The sequence below is a fragment of the Kogia breviceps genome, chromosome 3, assembly GCF_026419965.1.
Source record: "Kogia breviceps isolate mKogBre1 chromosome 3, mKogBre1 haplotype 1, whole genome shotgun sequence".
NCBI classification, from domain to species: Eukaryota; Metazoa; Chordata; class Mammalia; order Artiodactyla; family Physeteridae; genus Kogia; species Kogia breviceps.
This window is the reverse complement of record NC_081312.1, coordinates 70,939,240-70,966,604: the sequence shown is the minus strand read 5'-3', so window position 1 is coordinate 70,966,604 and position 27,365 is coordinate 70,939,240. Positions and strand designations below refer to the sequence as shown.

Below are 27,365 nucleotides of genomic sequence, written 5' to 3'. Positions count from 1 at the left end.
ACAGGGAAGAAGAAAAACTGTCTTTATTCACAAATGACATGAATCTTATACATAGAAAATCATAAGGAATTCACTGAAAAAAGTACTAGAATAAACAAGTTCAGCAAGATCATAGGATACAAGAGCAATATACAAAATCAATTACATTTCTATCCACTAGCAACAAACCAAAAAGGAAATTAAAAAAACAATTCCATTCTCAATAGCATAAAAAACAATTTAGAAATAAATTTAACACAAATTTTTTTTTGTAATACTTGGACACTGAAAATGATAAAACATTGTTTAAGAAAATTCTGAAAGATTTAGATAAATGAAAAGCTATCCCATGTTCATAGACTGGAAGACTTACTATCATTATGATGGCAATACTTTTTTTTTCTTTTCCCCAGCGTGCAGGGCTGTTTATTGATGCATTGACATGTTTACTTCCCCAAATGACTTTTCCTCACTGGTCAGGAGTTGAAAGAATTTGAGGTTTGGGGGTGGGGTACAGATGGATGTCAAAAGGTACACCTTGAATGTGCTGTGATGGGTTGAAAATAATGTGATTGACAAGCCCCACATATAAGATGCTCAGGAAGTTTGGGCCCTACAAGTTCTAGGCCCTGCCCTTTAGAGTGCACCCCACCCTCCCTCCTTCCAACATGGCACAAGGAGTCCACGGAGCAAGGGAATATGTTCACATAAAGCAAGTGGCATGTTCATACCTCTCTGTCAGTGCCAGGATGCAAGTGCTCAAGACTGTAATCCTCAGTAGGAAAAATAAAAGGTCTTAAGATTTCTCTCAAGATCTGTTCAAGCCTCTTCCCTCTTGAAGGTGAGCTGGTGTGCACAATCCTAGCCCAAAGGGGTGGCTAACTGAGGGGAAGCCAGAGAGTAGGCAGTGGTATCTCCTTGAATGTATAAAAAGCCCTTCATCATACAAAATGGAAATAGGGGTGGCAAGAGAATGGACACAGACTACAGGCTTAGGGGTGCTTTCCTCAGTCCCCACAGTCCAGCATGGAACTCCAAGTAGTCTAGGAATTCAGGATTCTAACTTGGTTTTCCAAGTTGTTATGAAATTGTATTTATCAATGTAGGAGCATAGACCATGCTTGATCTAAAAAAATTTTTTTTAAAATTTTTATTGGAGCATGGTTGCTTTACAATATTGTGTTAGTTTCTACTGTACAGCAAAGTGAATCAGCAATACATATACATATATCCCCTCTTTTGTGGATTTCCTTCCCATTTAGGTCACCACAGAGCATTGAGTAGAGTTCCCTGTGCTAGATAGTAGGTTCTCATTAGTTATCTATTTTATACATAGTATCAATAGTATATATATATATCAATCGATTATATGTATATACGTTACATGTATATATGTTAACTCGGTTTATGTCTTTTAAATATTTAGGCATGTGAGCAATGGCAGTACCCCATTCTGTTCCAGTTATGTATTGATGCATTAAAAATTACCCCAAACTTAGTGGTGTAAACAACCATTTCATTATGCTGGCAGAAGTTAGATATATTCCAGAATAAAGTTTCACTGATGAAAAATAAAAATTTAAGCATGTGATATGAAGGCCTAAATTTAGACTATTTCTCCAGGTCCCACAAATGAGGGGGAGGCCTGGATCTCTAACTTATTTTCCCCAAGTTGACTTTAATATTATAAGAAATGTCTTTTTTTTTCTTCAGTAGAATCAGGTGTACAGTTTGTTCATCCATTAACTTTGATAAAGCCCTTTTCCTTCTCGTGAAAGAGCAGACTCAGGTTTGGAAGCAGTTAGGATATCCATATCATTTGATCCTTATGATATATCAAGATTTATTTAGGAACAAGTAGATATAGACTTAGTACTATTATAAGTAGCTTCTTTTTCCTTCACTCCAAGTTTAAAAAAAAAAAAAAAGGGCTTCCCTGGTGGCGCAGTGGTTGAGAGTCCGCCTGCCAATGCAGGGGACACAGGTTCATGCCCCGGTCCAGGAAGATCCCACATGCCGCGGAGCGGCTGGGCCCGTGAGCCATGGCCGCTGAGTCTGCGCGTCCCGAGCCTGTGCTCCACAACGGGAGAGGCCACAACAGTGAGAGGCCTGCGTACCACAAAAAAAAAAAAAAAAAAAAAGAATAACTGATATCATCAATATAGGAAACATGATTTAGCCCATATCCTTTGGACAAAAATAGTTCTACTCTCAGTCTTCTGCTCATGATGGTATGTCTGCTCAAGTGACATACGTACAATCATTTGACTTGAAATCATTTGACTCTCCTTAGCAATAATGTCCACATCCATTGTTTTAATGCTAGGCAAATATTAATGAGTTTAAGAGACATAGAGTGATGCACTTGTGTGTGTGTGTGTGTGTGCGTGTGGATATGACAAAACACTGCAAGTTAGTTATTAATATGTTTTTTATGATGAAGGGTCAACATGACAATATTTATATTAGAATTGTGTAGCTTCTATATCTCTAGCCTGTAAATTGCAGTGATTTTCTGTGAACATTTAAAAAATCTCACCCTTTTGGAATTTAGTCAGAGATAAATATTACAAATAGGCTTCCAAGATTCCTTGAAAGGGACATGCAAATCATGAAATATTTTATTAAAAATGATTCCTTTGGAACTAAAATATAGACAAAAAGATTCAAAGCAAATTTGACAGTTCTGAAAAATTCTACAGATATCGTGAAGGCCATTTTCTAAACATTTCCACATTCTTGGAGTGGCAGATAATGTGCCAACGTTATCTAATAAATATTAGCTGATGGACTTTAGCTAAAATGATTATTGTCTATTACAAGTAAATATACTTCTTGGCCCTTTCATTAAAGAAGCACAGGACTGTAACCATCTCCCTGGGAGCAGAACAACAGAAATGATCCACTTTGATTTGAAACTTTTGTATAAATATAGACATTTTTGATAATTTTCTACCTATAATGGGTACAATCTTTTTATTTATGTTCATAAAGTCGATTCACTCAGCAAAAGAGCAATCAGCAACAACATATAGTGACATTATGGCACAGTTGTTGTTAAAATATATCTCGGTGAAACTTTCTGAGGAAGCTTTTGAAGTTTAACATTCTTTCTACTTTTCCCGTATCTTATTTCTTTTCCTTTCATCTCCATTTTTCCCCTGTGGTTAATGATTATCAATGATGGACTTAATGTCTGAATGATTTCAGATAAAGAGAATATTCACTCATATTTTAGAAATAGGATAATTGTATAGATCAAGAGCTCTCTTAGATTCCTTGGTATCATGAATGTAGAATTTTTCAACTGGAAATTATTTTGGCCTTCTAAACTATCTGACATAAATTCTGTATTATTCCCTATGCCCTTTTTTTTTTTTTTTTTTTTTTTTTTGCGGTATGCGGGCCTCTCACTGCTGTGGCCTCTCCCGTTGCGGAGCACAGGCTCCGGACGCGCAGGCCTAGCGGCCATGGCTCACGGGCTTAGTTGCTCCGCGGCATGTGGGATCTTCCCGGAACAGGGCACGAACCCGTGTCCCCTGCATCGGCAGGCGGATTCTCAACCACTGCGCCACCAGGGAAGCCCTCCCTATGCTCTTTTAACATTGGACTTATTCAACTGTAAAGTTCATCTCTTTCATGGATGCCTTCACTTATTTATATAAACAAAATCTCTTATTCTTTTTAATCATTCTGCTCTCCATATGAAACTGTTAGTCTGTTGACCATATTTCTATTAAGGTTTTTGGTATTAGTTTTAAAATAAAGGTTTATAGAAAGTTGCAGTATAATGCAGAGAGATCCCTCATACTCCTTCACCAGGTTTCCCCAGTGGTTACATTTTTAGTAACTATAGTACAATATCAAAACCAGGAAATTGGGACTTCCCTCATGGCGCAGTGGTTAAGAATCTGCTTGCCAATGCAGGGGACATGGGTTCAATCCCTGGTCTGGGAAGATCCCTCATGCCACGGAGCAACTAAGCCATGTGCCACAACTACTGAAGCTGGCACACCTAGAGCCCGTGCTCCACAACAAGAGAAGCCACTGCAATGAGAAGCCTATGCACCACATCGAAGAGTAGCCCCTGCTCACCACAACTAGAGAAAGCCCGTGCATAGCAACGAAGACCCAACGCAGCCAAAAATAAATAAGTAAATAAATTTATTTTTTATAAAAAAGGAAATTTACATGTATAAAATGTGTGTATATAGCTCTGACATTTTATCACACATGTAGATTCCTGTAACCACCAGTGCTATCAAAACACTGAACACTTCTAGTGAAGTATAAAATCCTACCTCCCTCAAAGTCTTTTTACCCACCCTGTTCATAATTTTTTAATGTATTTTCTTTAGACACACTGAGAACCACATTGGACACTGTTACATTGTTTGCTTCAAGTCAAGTATAATTTAGAAAACACAAGAGAAGAGGGAGAGTTTATTGTATACCCATACTTTTGGTCTTTTTGTTTTTCATACTTCCCTCCTGATGATTTAAGACACCTTTTATCATATTTCTGTTTCAAGAGCTTCCTTTAGCCGTTCTTTTGGGTAGGTCTGCTGGTGACAAATTTTTAGTTTTCCTTCTTTTGAAAATATTTTTAATTTCTCTTAGTTTCTGAAAGAAAGTTTTGCCTAATATAGAATTCTGGGTTGACATTTTTTGCCTTTGAACACATGAAAAATGTGTCACTTATTCCTCTGGCCGACATGGTTTCTGATGAGAAATCCACTTTCATTCAAATTGTTTTTCCCCTGTAAGTAAAGTGTTGTTTCACTCTTACTGCTTTCAAGATTTTATTCTCTGGTTTGTTTACTGAAGTTGTATGTTTGTTTGGTTTCTGTTTTGGTGTGAATGTCTTTGGATTTATCCTTTTGGGGTTTGCTCAGTTCCTAAACCTTGGCTTGTTTTTTACCAAACTTGGAAATATTTTAGCCATTATTTCTTCAAATACACTTTTAGCCCCACTGTTTTTCTCCTTTATTTGTGAAACTCTGATGACATAAATATTAGATTTTTTGTTTCAGTCCCACAGGTCCTTGAAGTTCTGGGGGTTTTGTTTCTTTCTTTGTTTTCAGTCTATTTTGTCTTTATTCTCCAGATTGGGTAGTTTGTATTGATCTTTTTATCAAGTTCACTTATTCTTCCCTCCATCCTCTTTTTTCTACTATTTAGAATTTTGAGGTTTTAAAAATATTTTAGTTACTATAATTGTCAGTTCCAGAATTTCTACTTTGTTCTTTATATTTACTATTTATTTGTAAAGCTTTCCATTTGTTTCATTTGTTTTGAGCATGTTCATAACTGCTCATTAAAATATTTTTATAATGGTGTCTTTGAAATCCTCTTTGGATAAATCTAGTATATGTGTCATCTTTATGTTGACATGTGTTATCTTCTCACTGAAGATATGATTATTCTGTTTCTTGGTATGCTTAGTAATTTTCAGTGTATTCAAGACCTTCTGAGTATTACAAGACTGTATTTTATTTAAATTTTGGTGAGTAAATCTCCTCTGACATGACATAGGGTGAAAGTGGAGGCTGCCTTGTTACTGCTGGTGGGAGTAAAAGTACAGGTTTTCCACTCAGACTCCTTAGGAGAGCACAAAGGGCTTCTTGTGTTTGCTCCCTATGTGGGCTTCACAAAGGGAGGGCATGTATCAGGAGGCCTTGGTCCTTGTTACCACTAGATGCTCGTGAAAGTTCCAGTTTCTCACTCAGTCTCCTTTAACATCACCCAAAGGAGAGGAAGCACATGGGGAAGGAGAGAGGCACATTGTTACTCTTGGTAGGAAAGAAAAGAAAGTCCTACATCCCCTAACCTCCCAGCAGAGGTTAGGACAAGGTCTACTAGGTTTTTGTTTTTGTCTTTAAATTATACGTTACCAAATAGAATAGTTTTGCATAAACATATGCTAAACTAAGAAGACAGATCCCACTGAAGATATGTAATTAAATTTATATTGTATATTTATAGGTCATTTTTCACAGATGCATTCAGTGTATGGTTTAAAAGGGAAATTAAAAGTTAGTCCTAGCCATCATGCTAGAAGGACTTAAAATGCATACAATGGCATTATCAAAAATAATAAAAGTCCTATTTAAAAATCTCAATTCTTTTTCATTGCATAACATGAAGTTTTAGTTATCTGTTGCTTTTCAGTAAACAGGTTTTTTTCCTAACTTTGAAAGTACATTAGGATTACTGTTTTTATTAATCTCAGTAATATTGGTTCCACTGATACTGCATTTATTGTACATTATGAGAACATAAATGTCAATAATTTATTTTTCATTTGTTCAAAATATATCAAAAGCTCTATATCGTATGAAGGAAAGTTATTCCACTGTTCTAAAGCAGTTTGCAAAATACAATGTACAAATTGAACAAAATACATGTAAGAAACAGGGTAAAACATCTTTCTAAACAGCTCTGCTGATAAAGAGGAGATACAATCTCTCCTCTTTATTGAGTGGATTCAATGAGGGTCAGTGCATATAGTAGTCAATGGAATACAAACCAATAAAAATATGTTAGAAGAATAGAATAAAAATGTCCAAGGTTCAAGTGCCTAATTTTTCCTGCTGAATCTATTTCTTTTTTTATTTTCTAACACACATGAAGACACTCTACTGAACACTCACATATATATCAAACATAATGGTTTTCAGTTTTAATTTTCATTTTATTTGCTATTTAGTTTCCTCATTTTTGTCCAGCTTGCTTCTCCTTAGCCCTCTCACCATTTCTGCTATGTGCTGAATTCTGCCTTCAATGGTGATTAGCATATACACATTTAACAATTTATTAACCTGATTACTTGTCCTCCCTGTAAACAATATAACATATATGAAAGACAAATATGATATTCTGTGTCATGTTTAGTCCTACCTTTGTCCAGAGCTTAATTTAGCCTTTAAGTTTATTTTAGCAAACCAATATCAAATATTACCATGCATTTGACTATTTATTGTAGCATCAACACAAGAGAGTAAGTGAAAGTTGTGAAGCCTATACTTTCCACCACTTTAAGGTGTCTGTGCAGATCATTATGTATTCCTCACCATAGGTCAGTTGCTTAGCGACCAGGGAAGTAGAGAACTACTAATTGAAAGTATTCCGTATTGCTGGCAACGTTTGCTGCAGGACATTGAACTTAGAAATAGGAGAGACTATGTCAGATAAAAATGTTGCCGGGGATGAAAGAAAACCAGTTGCAATATTATCTTAGTAGAAATGGTTATTATTTACTTATATATAGTAATTTTTGTTTGCAAAATATTTTGCTTTTTCATTCCTATGAAAAATTACCATTAAAATTGATTTTTAGCCTTAAAAATCATCTATACAATGAGAGGAAAAATCATAGTTGTAGCTTCTATTAAGAAGAAAAGTAAAACAAAATAGAAAACAAACAAAGTGAAGAAAAGGAAGAAGGAGAAAAATGCAGAAATAGCACTAAGTTAAATCTAGGTTCCTTGAGATATGTAACAATATCTATATGGGCTTTTCTGAATGCATATTTCATAATAAAAATGAAAGAGGAAGATGAGGAGGAAGAGGAGAGAAGGAAGAAGAAATTGGGAGAAAAAGAAGAGAAATAAAGCCAAATATGAAGGGGAAAGAAAATTGAAAAAAAAAATGTAGAGATACTGTAAGTGAATGGATTCAAAACATTAATTTTATACAGTCTATTAAGCTTTCTAATATAAAGATTAAGTAAAATCAGGATTATTTTCTCATTTCTCCATGTAATATACAATTTATGTGTCCACGGAAAGTAGATGTGTAGTCATTGTGTGCCCACTTTCATTTAATAAAAAGACTAGGTCAGAGAAAGAGAACACATCCTTCACAAGACCAAGACTAAGTTACCAAGTTGGCTCAATTCCCTTGTTAGCTTATTTGCTATAACAATTCTAATATAATTTTGTATTTATGGACTTCTCTCACACTCCACAGACATACGGGCATAAAAGCGTGTGTGTGTGTGTGTGTGTGTGTGATTTGAATAACTGGGTTTTATAAGAATTCATTTGTAGCAATAGTTAAATGGTTGTCACATATCTTTAAGCAAATTATATCTAGTAATGGCTAAAAAATGGGATATATGTTAATTTGATGTCCAATCACCTGATGATTAACTATACATCTTATGTGGATTGCAAATATATATTTTTAAAAGACCTCAAAACATATCTAAATGTTTAAAACCACAACTGATCAGAATTTAACTGTTAATGTCCAGAAGCCATTTCAAGATCATGCATGGTCATTATGAATATCAGCTGTCTGCAGTGATCTGAAGATAAAGGTTATAAGAGATGCTCTTAGTCTATGCTGTACTTATGATGCAACCTTTTAAAATATATCTAGAGATTAAGTAGTCATTTGTCTGTTTCTCATAAAAGCTGAGCGTCAAACATCCTAAAATTCCAATTCGGCTCTTTGTATTCTGGCTATACTTATGCAGAATGTTAATAAAACTTTCTCTTTGGGTATTCATGAAAAGTAGTCCCTATTTACTTAAGGGTGGCTTGTACTTTTTTCCCCAGAGGTTTAAAGTTAATGGATGATAGGATTGAAAAAGATACAGGAAAGTTGATAGAAATTCTTAATTGGTAGAAAGAAGTCAGATCTGCCTTTTCTATAGCATACTGACTGGCATTGTGTTCATAATCTGTTTTTGTCTTTCTGTGTTTTAAAAATAAATACTTGAAGATAATATTAGCTGATTATAGTTTTCTGTGGCTGTATAACAAATCACTCCCAAACATGCAGCTTAAAACAACTAAGCAACAAGCATTTATCTGCTCATGGTTCTGCAATCTGGGCTGAACTCAGTTGCGTGGCTTACCTTTCCTCCAGATGGTGTTGGCTAGGTTCTCCCATGTGTTTGTATTCAGTGGGCAGCTCTACTGGGACTTAAGGTTCCAGGATGGCCCCATTTACATGTTGGGCAGGAGAGACTAGGAGATGACCAGGCCTTCCTTTGTGTCTTCCTGGTCCTCCATTCTCCTGGCCTTTTCCACCACGGGGACGCTCAGCCTCAAGAAAGCTAATCTGGACATCTTTGCACAGTGGCTCAGGGCTAAGAAGGAAGAAAGGGAAACTAGAAAGCCTCCTTAGGCCTAGGACAGAAGCTTGTACATTGTCATTTCCGCCATATTCTTTTTGTTCAAGTAACTCAAAAGGCTAACCTGTGTTCGGATTGGGAGAACACTGTAAGGACAGGAATTGAAGAGGCATCATGATTCACTGATTATTTGGTAATACTATGTGTCAAGGTTATAATTTGTTGAACTATATAGCCTGTATGGAAAAGCAATATATCCTCACGTTTGGTTCCTACTGTTGTCATAACAAATTATAACAAGCTTGGTGGCTTCAAATAACAGAAGTTCATTCTCTTGAAGTTCTGGAGGTCAGAGGTCTAAAGTGTAAGTGTTTGTAGTGTTGGTTCCTATTGGCGGCTCTGAGAGAAAATCTATTCCACACTGTTAGGACTTCTTGGTGTTCCTTGGCTTTTAGACATATCACTTCAATCTCTGCCTCTGTCTTCACATGGCCTTCTCTTTCTGTCTCTGTCTATTCTCTTATAAGAACACTTATCACTAGATTTAGAACTTATCATAATCCAGGATTATTTTTTCTTAGATCCTTACCTTAATTATATCTTCAAAGACCCTTATTCCAAATATGGCCATATTTTGAGGTTCCAGGTGTACATAATTTGGGGGGAATACCATTCAAACCATTAGAGTTTGCTATCAAACTTTATAATTTTCCCCCATGCTTTTAGTCATCTCTACTACAAGGAACTTGGATTTGGAAAATTTCATATCCACTCATAATTAGGGCAGCATTTCTCAAAGCATATTCCTCAGGAAACGCATTCTAAGAGTTGTTCTATGGGTAAAGAGTTTCTCGGTCACAAACTTTTGGAAAGTACTGCTTACTATTAATACTTTCTGGAAATTCACATTATGCTTTAATTTATTAACGAGAAATCATTCAGGAAAAAATACTAAATTTTTAGGAAGCACATTTTTTCCCCTAAATACATGTAGATACCGAACACCTCTAGTTTTATTCAAGTAATACCTATCAAAACCTCACAGAGCCAGGATCATATGTACCAAAGATTCTGATATGGACTGTGGTGTAGACTACATGATATTAGTTTCAAAACGTTGAACAAAATCAACCACGTACATTAGTGAACATTTTAATAATTTACTTCCTGACTGTGAACAAGACCTTTTGACACCGAAAATGTTCTTTCTGCTTTTTCTGTTTAATTCCTATTTGTCCTTTAGAACTCTCATTAGAGGTTATTTTCAGAAGAAAGCTTTTAACTCTCCAAATATTCAGTTAGATGTTCTTTCAATTTTTCTTATAGCTCCCTATTCTTAACACTAATATATCACTAAAACACTCTACTATAATTACCTTGGTTTGTGTTCTTTATTTAGCCTCCAACCATATGCTTATTGAGGTTAAGAATCTTATTTGTCATTGATTCCTGGGGCACAACTTGTATTCAATTAATGTTTGTTTGAAAAGATGAGAAATTTTGACATTGGGTAGAAATAGATCAACAAATAACCAGTATATATAATCTTGAAAGAGCATTCAGTTATAAAATATTTTGCATGGAAATCACTTTTTGCTTTCAAAATAATGTCATATAAAGTCCTTTATTTCCCACAGTTTGCAACAATCATCCTCAGAACTTAACTCTTTGTGTTCTATTTGTCCAGCACTAAACAATGGGCCGGTAAAGTTGTTAGAAAAAGACATGGAGTAAATCTTATTAGCCACTTGGTAAAATAATTAAAAAAAAAATTAAATCCCTTTGACTCAGTTAATCATGACTGAATCCATTTATGTTACTTGGGTATTTATGTTTGTCCAAGAAACCATGCTAAATTTGACGGGTCAAGCTAAGAATTTTAAGAAGAAAAAATCAAGTTCCCCTTTTAATAGCCTTTGCATAAGTGAAGCCATAGTATACCCCTTCCCATAATTTTCTTTAGAAACAATAGTTCTGTTGTTTTCTAAATTCATTCAGAATTATCCAAACAGCTCAATTAATAGAATTAACCAAGAGAAGTAAAATTTAGACAGTGGGCATACTATCCTACTAGTGAGATGTTTACTTCCAAACCTTCTGCCCCTCCACCCCTAAGACATACACACTGTTAGAGAAATATTATTTAATTATGGTGTAACTAATTGAAAACTTTATGTTCAAAGACTTCCAGAATTTCATATCTAAATACTTTTGCCAATATAAAATTTCACAGCCGAAGGAGAAATTGGCACAAGGGTCATTCTCTTTTACATGGCTTGAAAATAAGCTTTAGTAACAGTCATTCCATAAATAATAGTTTCATGGAGTAAAATTCATTTTCTCGATATAAATAGTTCATCCTATTGAGTATCAATATATTATCCCTGAAACCTAGGTTTCAATTTAACAAAACAGATTTATCAGTTCACTGAATATTATTCAGGAAAAAAATTCATATTCCAAAGAAGTAATTTATTTACCTGGTCAATCCCAAGATATTTACTGTCAATAATCTTGGTTGCAAGTTGAGAATTAGGATATACAGTATGTTCCTAAAACTCTACCAAATATTATTTGTACTGAGTAGAATTAAATTTAATCATCATATTAACTTTTTAATCCTAGTTAAAGACTTTTCGCATGTATTCTTCTCCTGGTTTGGATATAATTGCAAAAGTAAATGTATATCCCTAGTTGCTCTCTTGCCAATTACAGCTGGGTTGTGCCTACCCAAGTAGTGTTTTATAATAAGTGCATATTAAGCAAATTAGTGTTCAACTCTCAAGCTTACACAGAATAGAATTTTGAAGCACTTTTCCATCAGAAAGAAAATATTTTTAGCATTTTGTGTTTGCTGTTGTTCTTCACACCTATAACCTGTGAAAGCCTACCTAAAGGAAGTCAGAGGCAACATTTTAGTAAGTTAACTTTCATAGATTTCTTCAGCTCATGGGAGCATTTTCCTGCTTTAATTTGCCAGGAGAGACCTCACCTAAGAAAGTGCAAGTACTGTTTTATGAGGTGAGAAAACACCTACATGAGACTCTTTAGTGATGGCATGTGATTCTCCCTTGTTATAATCACATGCCATCCCAAGTAGAGTGCTGTAGCTTCAATAAATCATAGGAGAAAAGAACTGGTTTACATCATATCCAACAATTAAAAGTCTCACAAACCTGTAGCTATCTGGTGGCCCTGGAACTCCTCACTTGGTAGCTTGCAAAACCTAAAATAATCTATTACACATAGACCTAGCAAATTCGAAATTTTTAGAATACACTCAGTGTCTTCTGATGGGACTCATACATATCATACATTGAAAGACAGTTAGTAGACCCAACAGGAAGAACTTCAAAATATTTTTGTTTCCTATGGAAGTTTGGGAATCTGTTGACTCCCTAGATGTTCTGTTTGCAAGTCTTTCATGCGCTGTTTTCTCTTACTTATTTCTGCTCACATATACACAAGCTATTTTCTTGCCTATTGTGTGTACTTGGCAGGTTTTCTGGCACAGTGCCCAGTTGGTTTAATGTGTGCTTATTATTGCCTATAGTGTCCCTGATTTTGTTTTGCAAATGAGCATTCTATAAATTATTAATGATTATTATTGTACTTTAGATTCCACTTTGCTTTTGGAATTTAGAAACAAAGAGTGAACATTGAACCCAATGAGTAATAACCAAGAATATCAAAGCTATACCCAATGCTCAACTGTAAGGGAGGAGATTAAAGAATGTTTTGTAGTAAACAAAACAGGATTATTCCTATTGCAGTTAAAATAAAAGTAAACATGAAGGACTAAATTTATTACTTGACAAAATGCTCATAATATCATTTATTCCCTTTTTACCACCTAAATATTACCCATAAGTCTTTTGATCAATATCCATGGGTAAACATATTCTTTAAGTATAGAGAGCCAGAGAAAGTGTTAACTTTTCTCCTCCAATTCACAAGAGTTTTTGTACCTTATGTAGTATGACACACTATCAAACATTTAACAGGTCACTGTTGAATTTGCCTCTGAATTTTGAGCCAGATAAAAGCAATTTGAATTTAGGTATCATTTCAAAGAAGAAAAAGTCATATTTATAAATAATTTACACACATATTTTTAAAAGAAGAAATACTAAAGAAGGAAAAACACAGAGGAAAATATGAGAGAAAAAAGTCTGGAAGTGCAAAAGAAGAAAAGGAAATGTTTTATTGGCAGTGAAATATAACTACTAATCCACTGTATATAAGTGAAAATTGGGTCTTTACCTTATTGCTGTAATGCTTTACATTTTGAAATTAGAGTTTAACTAAAGGATAATACATACCCAATAAAGCGAAACTCAGAAGATGTTACGAATTGTAAAATAAGAACCATCTCACTATTTTTATACTGAAAAACAAAATGTATTCATTCTCAATTATTTCATCCTGACTAATGCAAAAAATAATGAAATATTTTATTTTCCAAAATCATTCTTCCTTCCCCTCAATTTTCTCTCTCTCTCTCTCTGTTTTGCGCATTGTAAATATTTTTAAAATTCATTCTCCTGAAATTGGATCTGGACATAAGACTTTGATATACTTTGCTATAAATCTTTGTGTTATTACAATACAAATATTCTCTACATTTTCATTATTATAATATTGATTCAGCTTCAGGATTAATTTATATGCAAAGCAAATAATTTACCCAAACTTGTAAGGGGTATACATTATCAGAACACAACACCTGCAGGACAACAGAGAGGTTAATTTCATTGTTGCTCTGAAGCAAAAGGAGATCATAATGGAGTCTGCAGTAACCAAGCTCTGTGAAATAGCTGCATTAGTCATTAACTTTCCTGCACTAAATTTCATATAAAACTCAATTAACTACTACATAGCTTTTAATGACAATATTTTCTCAGATGCAGCTCTTGTTTACTAATAAGATTTCACATCACGACTATCTGTTCCATTGCTTTCTCCATGTTAATATTCAAGTCTAGATTTTCTCCAAAGAAAATGGAGCAATGAAAATTGCATTTGCTAAAAGTTCTCCTTGAATTATGTTTCAACATTTCAAGTGTGATAATGTAATGCTTTAGAAGCTAAAGGGAACGATTATATAGGAAGCCAAAGTCCTCTATGTCTATCCCCAGGATTGATTGTTTGCTATTTATGCATATTTCCCCACAACATTGCTTCTGTGTTGGAATTTATCAGGATCAGAACCGTCTAAATTGGAAATGTCCCTTAGTGTATTTTTATCACAGTGAAAGTCAAAGCCTAGAATAACAAAAAGGCACAAAATTAATGTCATCAGGAAACAATTTACACAGCTAATTAGCATAGCATTCTCATATAAAAAGACAGATGGATTAAGGGATCAGGTCAGTCATAGCCTGCAGTAAACTGCTTCAGTCTTTAATCCCCTGCTGTTACCTATCAACGGGTGTTTTTTTTATGGACTTAGATCCCTGGAAAGATTTAGATTCTCCCATTAGATTGATTCACCTTGTTCCTTTAACTTTCATTGATGATATGTTTCATTATTCCTTACTAAAATAACAACAAGAACTCAAATTTAGTTAGCATCTAAAGAATCCAAATAAAAAACATATTTGAACATTTTTCAGTTAACAGCTTCCACAACAACACCCACAGACACACTTATTGCTCTGTTGTGCTAAGAAATAGAATGCTGTTTGAGGGCAACAATGGAAGAGTTATTTTCTACTTCAACCAGAACTGAGATTATTTTGCAAGTGCTATACATACACAGCATCTGAAACAATAACACATCACACAGCAGCTGAACGTGATCAACTCTGAACAATGTCAAATTCTTTAAATAGAAGTATTCAATCAGAATAGATTGATTTCTATGAGTCTTCTTTAAAATGTTTCCAAAAGTAATGTCTAAGAAAAGTATCACTAAAGATATTTGATCCAGTATACGTAAAGCCAAAACCAACAAATGAAAAAAAAACTGTCTATGAAAAAAAAAATTTTTTTAAGTTGCAGGGCATAGGAAAATAAATTATTTCCTTTAATTATTGCATTAATTTCCTAGAGCTACCATAATAAAGACTCACAATGTGGGCAGTTTAAAACAACAAAAATTTATCATCTCATGGTTCTGGAGACTAGAAGTTCAAAATCTAGGTGTTGTCAAGTTTGGTTCCTTCTGGAGAGCTCTGAGGGAGTGTCTGTTCCATGCCTCTCCCAGTTTCTGGTGGTTGCCAGCAATTCCTGGTGTTTTTTTTTTCTTTGTCAGTGTACTACTCTAATCTCTGCCTCTGTCATCCTATGGGGTTCTTGCCTGTGTAACTGTGTTTATCTGTCCAAATTTCCTCTTCTTGTAAGGACACTAATCATTGAATTAGTGTCACCACTAATTAGGGCCCACCCTGATCCCACACATCCTCATCTTAACTTGATTATATCTACAAAGACCCTATTTCCTATTTCCAAATAAGGTCACATTCACAAGTGCTGGGGTTAGGATTTCAACATATCTTTTTGGAGACATAAGTCAACCATAACAACCAAAATACAATCAGAACAATCAGAATGTTAGTTTATTAATTTATAACAAGAATTATGTTATATGAAATAAAATTCTTACTTCAGCATGGCCAGTACATATTTTTCCCCAAAGGCACATCAGTATGCAAAAACAAATATAGTCTCATGATAGCTGGGTATATATTATATCAGAAAAAAAGAGTTAGATAATTAGAAATTTTAATGCTATCAAGTCAAAATCAATGGACACATGCGTTTTCATGATAGGAAGTCTTGCCAGTGGAATTGGCAATTTCACTAGCCCAGGCTTCCTTCCTATCTCAGGACTTGGAATTGTACTTGAAGGGAATTCAGATTTATACCTTAGAGACTCATCTGCATCTCTGTTTAAAAAAGTGACTAACTGTCCTGTGATTGACAGACTTTCTTTAGCTATGTTAATGAATTCATTCCTGACACTGAAAAATCCTTTTGGCTTTAGACCCCTTAGGTTGCTTTAAAATGCTTAAATCTCAGATGGTATTCTTCCTTCTCTTAGTTTTGGGGATTATATTCCTGCAGCTCTTTTCCCTGTTAGCTCAATGTGCTGGGAACTTGCCTGTATATATATAGAATATATACATGTATTCATCCACATTGCCCTATTCGGAGAGCCATGAAAGTATTCATTTTTTCCATTCTCTTTTCAATAATGATACAAATGATACAAAAATAAGATCTTTTTTTAAATAATCAGAGTTATCATTTATTGAGAACCTATTATTTGCTAGGAAAAATGTGGCATACTTTGCTTTCATTATCCTGTTTAATTCTTAACATCTCAGTGGGTTAGTTCCTATTATTTCTCTTTCAAAGATGAGGAAACCAAGGCTCATATTGCTGCTTGTGCTCTCCATAGCACAAATAATGGAGATTAAAATTACTAGTTTTTCACTTCTTCAGAGGTCTTGCTTCATATATCCTTCCCTTCAGCAACCAGCATTATTCCCAAGTATATTCACCTTTTAGCCTGGAAATTTTGAGCATCCAAGCCTTTGCCTGTATTATTTCCTGCTTGTAAAATGTCTCATTTCAATTTATCTAACTCCTGGTTATTATTTAAGGTAAGGTTAAAATACCAACTCATCCACGAAGCTTGTGGGAACAAGTTGAAATTAATAACTACTTGTTCTATACTCACATAGCCCTTTGTTAATAATAATATTAAGCATCCTTTCTTTCATGCCGTTAATAGTCATTTGTGTATGTATTTATCTCCTTCAACAGACTAAAATCCATTAGAGACTTGCTAATTTATTTACTAATTAATTCAACAAATTTTGGAGGGAATATCTAGAATAACTAGTATGTTATTAGACATTGGCTATCCTACCATGAACAAAAGAGGTAAAATCTCTTCATGAATGTAAATCTTAGGGAATATGATGTTAGTCAGATAAATATACAAATAAAAAATAAAATTGTAATATAGAAGCCAGGAGTGAACAACATCTTGAAGAACATTTTTTTTACTAAGTATTTAGTTTAAATTTTAAAATATCAGGTAGTTTTTATTTTGATTTTTAAATTACCTTAATTAAATTAATATTCATTAAAAATAAGATATTTGCTTCTTCATGAACAGCTTTAAAATAATGGATAAATCACTTTGTTCCAACTGTAGGATGTATTATTATTGTTATTCTCCCTTTACTATTACCAATTTAAAGAAAAATAAAACATTGTCATAGAAGAAGGACTTAACATAAGAAGTACATAAAAAGATCATTCTTCATGTTTATCTATCTGTGGATATAATTAAGAATACAGCCAAGTAATGACCTTTATGATAATAATGATCCTGTGTGATCCTTGATTTCAACACACTGAATTTTTTTTCTTACTTGTAAATATTACAGGTTTATGAAAGTTACTGTCAATGCCTAGCAATAAATATGAAATGTGCAATTTTTGGTGACTACACAATATTGATTAGGTGGACAGAGCTCATTCTTAAATTTCCTACCTATAAAGTAAATTGGAGATTAAGTTTGGGGAATTTCATAGCCAGTAAAAACAGATCATTCAATACAGGTCTTTTATGTTATAGATGAAGCAAATGGAGCTCATAGAAAGTGAATTTACTTAAGCAAAATTGCATCCCCAGTAATGCTCAATCCCATATTTTTTCACTTTAAGTCTACAGTTAGGAAAATTGTATCCAGTAAACAACTGATCTGTAAAGTACAAGAACTATGGATGATTATGGATAATTATTTGCATTCTTTTAGAATAAAGAACACATTTAAAAAGCACTTGTAATTTATCAGTTTTTAGTCTCAACATCATTACCAGCTTTTAGGGGGACCCCACCTTTTCTATATATTGTTTTCCATTTTGATGATCAGTGATATATTTGAAAGACATAATTGGGAGGGCTAGAGTAGAGTACTATTATGTTTTGCATTCAAGTTGTATTTCTATTTGTCTTCTTCCTGATTCTTTATATCCAACTCATTAAAAATAATTTCTGGACTTGATGTTAACCTAGGAATATGATGTGTTCAAAAAATGCATAACTGATTTCTAGAATGCTAAATTTGATGGCTAAAATTGAGCTTTATTAAAATAAAAACAAAACAAAAAAACTATTATCTTTTTAAGATAGATAAGATCATCCTTTGAGGATAGTCAGAGAGTAATGTAAATACAGTAGTCTCCTTATGTGGTGGGACCTGTCCAAGCTCAGGACACTCAGATGGATGTCTCGCTGGTGTTTCAGGCTTGGACCGTGACCATGTACTATGAATACATGCTGACACATATAGATGTACATTGTGAAAAGTAGTCTGAGGGCCCCTCTTTAGCCTTAATGTCCCAGTTATAGCACTAAATGTGTTGTTAGAGAAACACTAGTAAAACTAGTAACTGATTCCCGTTGACTTCCTTTGTCTCCTTCATACAGGCTAAAACCAGGAGAGGGAAAAGGGCAAGTAAGCATGCAGAACCAGCACACACCATCATACTGGCTGAGAACTGATGCTCCTGCATGCATAGAGCCAGCATGTAAGTCGAGGCATACCCCATACAGAGGCTGTTTGTGAACCTCCTGTGTGTGACTTTGTCCTGTTTTGGCTGGAGTTGCTTGGAATGCCAGCAATACAGAAGTAAGTAAATATTTTTTCAAGGAAAAACTTTAAAGATCAATTCAAATAAGCAGAGCACTGTATACCAGATTTTCGGCATATGTTAGTGTGGCAGTTTGTGCTACATCAGATTACTTTTTGTCCTTATTATATTTTTCAGCCAGAATCCCAGGTCAAGTGGTAAGTTTTAAACCAAGCTGAATATAAGAGGTTTTGACCTTATCTTGTTAGGTCTGGACACTATTATCTAGGCATTAAATCAGCAAACTCAGATTTTGATTCTATTTAACTTGTTCTAAATTACATTTCAGGCCAAAGGAAATACATAGGTATTGGATATATTGACCATCTCCTCAGACTCCTGGTATTATCTGCTCTCTCCCCTTGCCAAAACAAAACAGAGTATCAAGTTTGATTGTTTGATAAACGCTGATAGTAATTATGTCTTTCAGAAGCATACTGTTATAGAAACACTAGGGACTGGTATATATTAATCGATAAACAACTAAAGATAAATCTGAATTATTCTGAAAGGGCATATATATACATTTTCTTGGGTTGAAATAGAAAAATATAACTGAATAATTATAAGTCAAGGAGTAAGAAATTTATAATGTTTGGAACTCACTGTCTCTGTGTAGCAGGCATGAGGCACATAGGGTGTTTTATAAGATAGTTTTTGGTGTTCAGAAAATGATGAGCAGAAAGATTAAAGTGAAACAAATAAAGACATAGTGATAGAGCTTGAAAAACAACTTTGCTTTAAGAGAGTTTGAGTTTGAGGCTTGGCATATATGAATGGGAAAAGGAGAAGTACCCATAGGTCCGGGAGGGTAAAAATGGGTACCTACGTGGATTCAGAATCCACTGACCTCAAACCTCTCACTGTGTGAAACTCTACAAGATATAATTAAGGAAGTATATTAAGAAAATGAAAATAGGTCCAAACATATATAGAAAAAAAAAAGAAAAGAAACCATCTCAAACCAGTAGATACTGTTAGAACTACATGTGTGAGAGAAAGAATGAGATAAACATACAGAATAATTGAAAGTCTTAGAGGTCAACAGAGAAAGTGTGTTCCACTGCTGCAGGGATAGATGATCAGGTAGGAGTACCCCTACTGTCTTGGGAATGATACCAGTTATTCAAACCTGAAAAATGCAAAGGCCGAGGGCAGGGAAGATTTTGAGGATCATTGGAAGTACTAGTCTTCCTCGGGCTCCTATGGACAAGGCTGCAAAATTTATCAACAACGTCTTTAGGCTAAAAATTTTACAGGTTATTCTCCATTTCTGACTGCATGGAGAAAAGGAGAGACTGATTTCCTTTGGGATATGAGGGCCCTAGAAGACCAAAGTACAATAGAAAGGCAAGGGATTGGGATATGGGCAGAGTTAGAAGAAATGATTATAAATGTTAATAATCCACAAGAGACGAAGGTTATTTCACTAGACATATTCCATACTAAGTTCAGAACTGAAATAGATGTGAAAGACTTAGTAGAGAAATGCAAATAAAGGTGTTTAAACTTGAGCTGGAATATTGAATAGGAGAAATATTTTTGTCCTAAGGGGTAGTGTAGCCTTGATGTGGATCTAGCACTTTATACCTCACTGATACCTCTCTCTTTGCATGTCCTCCTCCAGCCCTAAGCTCATGGGGTGTAGGAGGACATGCAAAGAGAGAGGTATCAGTGAGGGGGCCTTATGAAAGTGGGTATGGATTGGCCTATGTAAATCTCCTTCACCCCAAAACAGATTGGCACACATTGGTTGACCATAGCCTTTGATATTTAGGGTTGATGTACTAAGAGATAGGAAAGATAATTTATTTTCCATCGTATTATTCCCTGAGTGGAGACTTCTACCTTACTTCAGAGGAAGTGTTTTTGTAGTGTCCTTAACATCCTCTAACAACTTCATCTGTGAGAAATGGAATTCCTAATTTTTGGCAACAGATTCATAAAAAACTATTATTTTTCTATTAATTGTATTTAATTTATTTCATATATTTATGTATGGCATGGCTACCTGTATCCAAGGCATGCCAGATTTCAGGCTGTGGGCTTGATTTGTGCTTCTATTTTGTATATGGTGAGCAGTTTAAGGATAAACCTTTCTGCTATGCCTAGCTCTGTCTCATTCTCTCCATCTCAGTTTATCAGTCTCTGGGTAGTCTAGCCTGAGACACAAGCTCTCTCAGTTTATGATAGAGATTCAGAACTCTGTTGTAGAGAACTTTTCAATTTATATTAGTAAGTAAGAAGTTGTTCAATAGAGCCATTAAAAAATACCTTGCATATTGGGGGTAATGGGATTTTCTCTCTGAGCCTAAGAGAGAGCTTACTTTTTATTCATATATGGTCATTAATTCTTGACTGATTTGTGTACTAGGTTGTCTAAAACTTAGAACTTGAAAGGGACTTTTTTCAATCCTTCCATTTGACCTGAACTATTTTGGGAAGAACAAGAATATAACTAGAACCCAACCATCAGATAAGAAGGGTTCCCGAATTTGGAGGAAGCATTTCTCCTAAAATCCTGCAAAATTTATAGAAGGGATTGTAACATTTATAGATTTAACATTTATAGAAGGGATTGTAACATTCAGTAGGCTATATTCATAGCCTACTGAATAAATGAGATTTTACTCAAAGAAATATTCATTTAGTAATTCCTTACAGGATACTTAATAAGATATTTACATGTATTTTTATTTGAACAAAAATTATTTCACTGAAAACTAAGGTTCCTCAGTGGCATGATATATTTTATTTATTCTCTCTTCAGTAGTTCATGGTAGCAAATGAGATGCATGAGAATGTGGAGGTATTACTAAAGGTTAGTAGTTTTTGGAACTATTCTTGAAAAAAATGATCTTTTAATCCTTGAAAAATATACTTTTAAAAACTTAATTAAATCAATTTTTCTAAGAATCTTAGCAATACAAAATATAGCATTGTAATTTGGACTTATATTTAATTGATTAATATGTTACCTTTTATTGGAGAATTGCATTAATAATCAAGATACAGATGCCAGGTTTGCTTGTTGCTTCTGGGGACTTGTTACTCCCGGGTACTTTCAGCTAACAGAGCAAGGAAGTATAGCCCATGTGTATACAGTAATTGTAAATATTTCTATATTAACCATGCATATCTGTATTAAGCTAAACATGAGTTCATACTGATGTCTCCAACTTAAAGACATCACAACATGGCTCATTCTAGCTTTCTCACCTTTTCTGTAATCTCTTACCCAAACCGTGAAAAATCTGGTTTCCACAATCCACCATCAATTTACTTAATTGTTCATTTGCAGTATACATGTATAGTGTTATCAGAATGGTTAAGCTATACCCCTGTGGGAGAAAAAAAAACTTATTAACTGAAGTACTGTGCTGATGAACAGTTCCTGTTGCCTTTAATCTTATAGTCTCAATTCCAAATTCACTTTGTTAAGCATATCTCCTTCACCTACTTCAGTGAGATTGTTTCATACATTAAAAATATTATTTTATTGAAGTACAGTTGATTTATAATGTGTTAATTTCTGCTGTACAGCAAAGTAATACATTTATACATATATAGATTCTTTTTCATTTTCTTTTCCATTATGATTTAATATGGGATATTGAATATAGTTCCCTGTGCTATACAGTAGGACTTTGTTGTTTAGCCATTTTATATATATAATAGTTTGTGTTTCTTACATTTTAATAGTTATACTTTTTGTCAAATTCTGCATTCCATTTTGCAATCTCTCTACTTCCTAAATGGTAACTTTTAAAAATTTCATAAAGTAAGGTTCACTCTTCATGTTCAAAAATTCTATGCATATTGACAAATGAATAATATCATGTGTTCACCATTACAGTATCATAGAGATAATTTTAATTTCAAAAAAAGAAGTCCCCAGTGTTTTATCTGTTCAATCCTCTTCCCTCTCTTTTCTCCTGTGATACCTCTGATCTTTTTGCTGTCTCTCTAATTCTGCCTTCTACACAAGTTTATACAGTACAGTTAGAATCATACAGTAGGTAGCATTTTCAGACAAACTTCTTTCACAGAGCAATAGGTATTTAACATTCATCTATTTTTTCTTGTAGCTTGATAGTTTTTTTATTACTGAATAATAGTCTATTGTACGGGTATACCATAATCTATCAATTAACCTATTTAAAGTCATCTAAAGTTGCTGTCAGTTTTTAATGATTATGAAAAAAGCTGCAGTAGGCATTTATGTGTACATTTTTATGTTCTGTAAGTCTTCATAGCATTTGGGTAAATACACGGGCGCATGATTGCTGGAGAGTATGGTGAGACTGTGTTTGGATTTATAAGAAAGTGAAAGCTGTCTTTCAGTGTCTGTACTATTTAAAATTCTGGCAATAACAGCAATTATTGCTGTGCATATTTTGGTATTGTTAGCCATAAATTTTAGCCCTTTGAATGAGTGTACAGTGGTATCTCACTATTGTTTTGATTTGCATTTCTGTAATGACAAATTATCTTGAGCATCCTTTAATATGCTACTTACCATCAGTATGTCTTCTTTAGTACAGTTTCTGTTTGGATCCTTTCTCCATTTTTAAATCCAGTTGTTTGTTTTCTTTTTGTTGAGTTTTAAGTGTTCTTTGCATATTTTGGATATCGGTCCTTTATCAGATGTACGTTTTGTAGATATTATCTCTGTCTGTGACTTGTCTTTGCATTATCTTGATAGTGTGTTTCATAGCATAGACATTTTTAATTTTAGTAAAACCCAATTTAACAAATTTTTTCTGCTACAGATCAAGTTTTTGAGGTTGTCTTTATAAATGCATCATCAAACTCAAGATCACTCTTAACATGAGCATACCTTTTTTTTAAAACTAATTCCAAATATACATTTTAAACTAATCTAAGATCACCTTCAAATAACACTTCATACCACTTCACATGTTAAGGGATTTTAACAGCATATTTCCAATTCCTCATTCCCATTTTGATTATCCATTTCCAGCTATAATAAGCCAATAAGTCCTGCTATCATTACTTTACACAAACAGTTATAGTTTAGATCAGTATAGAATAAGAAAAATAAAACATTTTATTTTACCCTCAGTTAGTCCTTCTCTGATATACTTCCTTTCTTTGTGCAGATGCAAGTTTCTGACCTGTATCATTTTACTTCTTCCTAAAGAACTTCTTTTAAACACATTTGCAGGGTGGGATTGCTAGCAATGAATTCCCTTAGTTTTTGACTGTCTGGTAAAATATTTATTTCTCCTTCACTTAAAGGATAATTTTACTAGATATAGAATTTTAAGTTGATGCTTTTATTCTTTCAACACTTTAAATATTTCATCTCACTCTCTTCTTACTTGTGTGGTTTCTTATGAGAAGTGGGCTGTAATCCTTACCCTTGATCTTCTGCAGGTAATATATTTTTCCCTCTGGCCTCTCTCAAGTTTTTCTCATCTTTGATTTTCAGCAGATAGAATATGTTAGGCCTAGTTGTTGCATTTTGGGCATGATAATCATGCTGGATATTTTCTGAGCTTCCTGGGTCTGTGATTTGGTTCACGTTATTATGTTTTAAAATTTGTTGACGATGACTGCTTCAGATATTTATTCACCTCTCTTCTCCTTCTAGTATTCCAATTACATGTATGTTACAACTTTGAAAATTGTCCCACGTTCTAGGATGCCCTGTTTGGTATTTTTTTCTTTTTTCTCTTGGCATTTTAGTTTCAAATATTTCTCTTGAACTATCTTAAATCTCACTGAGTCTTCAACTGTGTCTGGTGTACTAATGAACCCATCAAAGACATTCTCTATATCTGTTACAGTTCTCTTGATTTCTAGCATTTCCTTTTGATTCTTTCTTAGAGTTTTTATCTCTCTGCTTTTATTACCGATCTGTTCTTGCATGTTGTCTACTTTTTTCATTAGAGTCCTTAACATCTTAAGCATAGTAATTTTAAATTCCCTGTCTGATACTTACAAAATCTGCATCGTCACTGAGTCTAGTTCTGCTGATCTCTTTATCTCTTCAGACTGTGTTTTTTTTTTTTTTTTTTCCTTTCCTTTGCCATGCCTTGTAATTTTTTGTTGTTGATGAAAGCCAGATATATTGTATCAGTAATAGGTACTGGGGTAAATAAACCCTTAAAGTGAGGATATATGCTAATCTGGCTACAACTTGAGCTATGTTTGATGTTTGCTATAACTCTAGATGTCAGAGGCTTCAAATTCCTCTAGTGTCCTTTGTTTATGTCTCCTCTCTTAATTTTGGGCTTTCCCAAGCACTCTTCCTCAAAGAGTGTCTGCTACTTACATTTTTTTCAGCTGTAACCTCCAGTTGTTATACTGAAATTCAGTTGGCTTAAATTTTAAGGTATGAGGGAGGGAAACAATTCTATAATATCACAATTAAATCTCAGTCTTTTAGTGGACCTATGTACTTTTATGACCTTTACAATGATTTCTCCACTAGTATATTTTTTAGTTCCCCCTGCTAGTGAGACAAGAATGTTTGATGCAGAGGAATGCCATCCACCAGATGTAATACAGCTCTGGCAATGTCTTTTACCCTGGACTATAAGTCTTTGCTATGAAGAAGACACCCGTTGTATTTCATATGATTACTCTTATCCCTGTCATATCAGAGAGTCCTAAAGGATCACTCTTAGTCTTTACCATGAGAACTCTGTGGGGTTCTTGGAGATAAAACCCATGAAAATTTGGGGATATCCATAAAACTTCCCCACAGGAGTTTCTCCCCTCATACTAATCCATACTCAGCTTCCAGTAATCAGTCAAAATCAACACTTTAGTGATCCTACAAGGTTTGGTTTTAGCAATATCTGCCCCGAGAAGTAGATCTTGCCTGATTTGCCCTTCTCTCCATTTTGCAATGATGTTTGCTCTGCATTCTCAGTTCTCTGAGAAAAGTCATTGATTTTCAATTTTCTAGCTTTTTTTTTATTGTAAGGACAAAAGTTATGACTTCCAAGGACTATCCAACCAAACTTCTATAGCATATTTCATCTCTCATTTTTTAAACTAAATGTTTGAGGCTATGTCATGAAAGATCTCCTTTTCCCCAAAAAATGAAATGCATTACATATATTCTAGCTATTCCATGTTCATGAGGAGGACAGGTTATTCTGTACATTTAGAAGTTGCATAAATATTATTCCTTTAGATAGAGTAGGTAATGAGAGTTCTTACTGTTAGTCAAAATCCAAGTGTAAATTTAGATCATAATTTTAAATTGGTTATTATTCAAAGCTGACATAATTTTAATTTACAATGTGGACTCAGGAGTGAAAGAACATTATATAACTTTCTGATCCATAAAGAAACAATTTCAAATTTTACAGTAGACAAAGTGATATAAAATGTTTCCATATTTCTATGTTTAATTCATCAGTGTTTTTAAATATTTGTATCAGTTAAGAAGTGTATTCAGATGATTATTTATTTAAAAAGTGGCACAAATCTTTTTCTCACAAGAAGGGCTATTGCAGGTGGTACAGAGCCAGTATCTAAGATAGCAGCGTAGTCCCTGATCATTCTGTCTTTCTTTCAGTCATTTAAATTTGTGTTTATTTCTTCATGGTCACAAAACAGGTGATCTTCCTTAGCCATCCTATATGTCCCTGTTGCAGGTGGGAAGAAAGAGAAAGACAATGGTTTGGGCTGTTGTCCTATCAAAGTATAGAAAGAATTTTTTAATAAGAAAATCAACTGCTAAAAATACGTTTAAAACTATACTATATAAATATACGCTATATAAAAATGTGGGACTTCATAAAATTGTGAAGTCTATGAAGGATTTTGTGAAATTTTTTGCTTTGATTTTCTGTGCTGCCATTTCTAATCAGTCAAAATTTCATTCTAAAACATGTAATTGTCAGAATATGTAAAATACCCTTGAAGAATGTAATTTATAAGTAAAATAATTTTGAATATTTTCTGAAATACAGTTTTTAAAAACTCCTGAGATATTCAAGTCATGATTGTTTATCATAATTAACATATTTCTCAGTGGGAAATTCACCATTTAGTATGAAAAAAAAATTATTGTCTGAAACTTCTCCTGGAAATGTCACATGGGAAAATGTATGGGCATTCTGAGAAGAAGCAAAGTTTGATAAACAGAATAAACAGAAGTTTAAATATTTAATACCATCAAATGATTTTTAGATGATTGTAATGACATTCTTATTTCAATCAATAAAGTCCAGATTTACATATCTCTTATATAGCTACTAAGAGATATATTAATTATACTATATTATATATGTATTAAGAGTGCTGGCATAAATAGACAATTCAGTATTTAAAAATTTCAGTATTGAAAAATGGATGAAGTATTGATAACCATTTTTTTTTTTCAAATGAGAAATTTGGTTGAGATATTTGAAATTGTGCAAAAGCAAAAGGAAACTTAAAGGCACTACAGACTGGCTATAGGATTGTGTGAGTGTGTGTGTGTGTGTGTGTGTATGTCTGTATGTGTATGTGTGTGTCTGTTAAATGCAAAAGAAGGTAGGAGAATAATGGGTTAGGCTTCCACTTCCAGTTGAGGATAGGGAAAGGAAAAGAAGACCAAGAAAAATCTGCGTAATATTAAAGTCATACAAATTTATGTGATTATGAGCAGTGAACTCACTAA

At 33.8% G+C, this 27,365-nt stretch overlaps 1 long non-coding RNA gene across 6 annotated transcripts in view; it reads left to right on the top strand.

Annotated features, from left to right (window-relative positions):
• The window catches only part of LOC136793801 (uncharacterized), a 1,119,572-nt gene that overhangs the window by 603,011 nt on the left and 489,196 nt on the right, over nt 1-27,365 (top strand). For all 6 annotated transcript variants that reach the window (XR_010839590.1, XR_010839589.1, XR_010839593.1 and 3 more), the window contains one exon: nt 18,516-18,717. This is a non-coding gene — a long non-coding RNA (uncharacterized lncRNA). The remainder of the gene's footprint in view (nt 1-18,515; nt 18,718-27,365) is intronic.